Raw genomic sequence first — 2,346 nt, forward strand, 5'->3', positions numbered from 1 at the left:
CCAGACCAGACCTGTGGGGTTCCAGGACGCAGAGTGGCGGACAGCCTAGCACTGATCAGGGACACGATCCAATACATCACAGACCGGAATATCCACGCTGCGCTGGTCTGTCTCGATCAGGAAAAGGCCTTCGACCGCGTCTCCCATGAGTTCATGGAGAGGGTACTGCAGGGTTTTGGGCTGGGGGAGCACTTCTGCAATTATGTTAGAATAATGTATACAGACATTTTCAGTTCAGTCATGGTAAATGGTTGGAAAACAGACCCCTTTCCTATCAGGTCTGGGGTAAGACAAGGCTGCCCGCTCTCGCCCTCTTTGTTTGTTTTGGTTATAGAGCTACTCGCGGAGTACATCAGGAAGAACCCGAACATCAGAGGGATCCCGACACCAGGAGACGCAAAGAAAGAAGTCAAGTGTTCGCTGTACATGGACGACGTCACCCTCTTCTGCACGGATGGGAAATCGGTCCAGTCCCTGCTGGAGGCATGCAAGGACTTTGGCAAAGCATCAGGAGCAAAGATCAACGTGGACAAATCACAGGCAAAGCTTTTTGGCCGCTGGGACCTATGTAACGAGCCTCTCCCTTTCCCCGTTGAGGCAGGACTGGTAAAGATCCTCGGTATCTGGTTTGGGGGACCAGGAGCGGCGGCGAAAAGCTGGAACGAACGCCTGGCCAAAGTCAAGCAGAAACTGGGCTTTTGGAGCTTGAGACACCTGAGCATTGAAGGAAAGGCTCTGGTGCTCAGGAACGACGCACTGCCCGTGCTGCAGTATGTGACACAGGCCTGGCCACTCCTGGCCAACGTAGCACGGGCTGTGAACAGCATGGTTTTCCACTTTGTTTGGCACTCAAAGATGGACAGGGTGAAAAGGACAGTCATGCACAAGGAGCATCGCAAGGGAGGGAAGGCAGTCCCTGACATCCCGACAATCCTCAGAGCCTTCTTTGTGTGTGGCTGCATCCGAATAACCCTGACGAACGAGAACAAGGACCACTCAGCTTACAAGGTCTTCCGCTTCTTCCTGCTCCCAGTATGGAGAAGACTGGGCTGGGATAAGTGGGAGAATGCAACAATGTTCAACTGGGACCTCCCCTGGTACTACAAGGAGATTGAGAAGTTTGTGGTGGAATTTGGGCTGAACTGTGTCACACCAAGCCTATGGAAGCCCAGGACAATCCACAGACTAATCAGGTCCAGGGACACCACAGAACCAGTGAGCGACCTGCCACCTGCTACAGCAACAAGGGTGTGGGAAAATGTATCCTCCCCATCCCTAACCAACAGACACAAAGACATTGAATGGATGGCCGTGAAAGGGGGACTGCCAGTCCGGTCATTCATGCACAGCAGGGGCCTGTGCCCACACAGAGAATGCCCAAGAGGTTGCCCTGCAGAGGAAACTACATACCATCTGTTCTGGGCCTGCCCTTTTGCCCAGAGACTGCGGGGAGCCTTAAAACAAGAAAAGGAAGCCCACATCCCATACCCAAACATCACTCACCACTCGGTGCTGTATGGGCTGTTTCCAAAGACACACTCAGTGGAGGCCATCCAAGGATGCTGGAGAATCCTCTGCTGCGTAAAGGACATCCTCTTGTATGCCAGGACCCGACTGGTGACCAACGGGGAGGTGGTGAGCAGGGAAGCGTGCCGCCGAATGGTACTCAACCTGCTGAGAGATTACACAGACAAGGACAACAAGGAGGGTGAGAAGGAGGAAGAACTGTAAACCCTAACCCCTCCTTCCCACTGAACTCCCCACACTGCCCCAAGAAACCAAACCCCCTTTACTACTTATTTCATATGTAAACTGACTGTGTTGTTAAAATGTGATTTGAAACAAAGTTGAAGTGGACTGCCCTTCCTAAGGGAAGAGGTACCACTCTTTAAAAACCTATGTATCGCCTACTTAAAGCACTTAATAAAGGTTTTTGAAACTAAAAAAAAAAAAAAAAAAAAAGGTGGTTCTCCCAGGGTGAGGCTCATCCATTGCACTTCGGATGTGCTGACCCCTGCGATGTCCCCAAATGCGGGATACTCGACTGCATAATTTCTGGTAGTGGGGGACTGCGTTCGCGCTTTCCCCTGATCTCTGGTATCAAGAAAGGCAACAAGAAAAACCACTCTGGAGCACCCTTAGCTGTCTCTCCAGCTTCCTTCTGGGTGCTGCAGCAGGCTGGAAATGGGGCTGGGCAAGGGGAAGAGGCATGCAAATTCAGGAGCCTGGGGAATGCTGGGAAAGGGCCTCAAAAGCTGCTTCTGGGCCTTCGTAAAAAAAAAAAAAAAAAAAAAAAAAGGAGGTGGGATACTTACCTGGCAGGGGAGACACCACGATCACCCTGTG

The 2,346-nt window shown here is 51.7% G+C and overlaps 1 pseudogene; it reads left to right on the forward strand.

The window, feature by feature from the left end:
• Nucleotides 1-1,952: 1,952 nt before the first annotated feature.
• On the forward strand, nt 1,953-2,090 carry LOC138278802 (U1 spliceosomal RNA; annotated as a pseudogene).
• The last annotated feature ends 256 nt before the right edge of the window (nt 2,091-2,346 follow it).

The sequence above is a fragment of the Pleurodeles waltl genome, unplaced genomic scaffold, assembly GCF_031143425.1.
Source record: "Pleurodeles waltl isolate 20211129_DDA unplaced genomic scaffold, aPleWal1.hap1.20221129 scaffold_58, whole genome shotgun sequence".
Lineage (NCBI taxonomy): Eukaryota > Metazoa > Chordata > Amphibia > Caudata > Salamandridae > Pleurodeles > Pleurodeles waltl.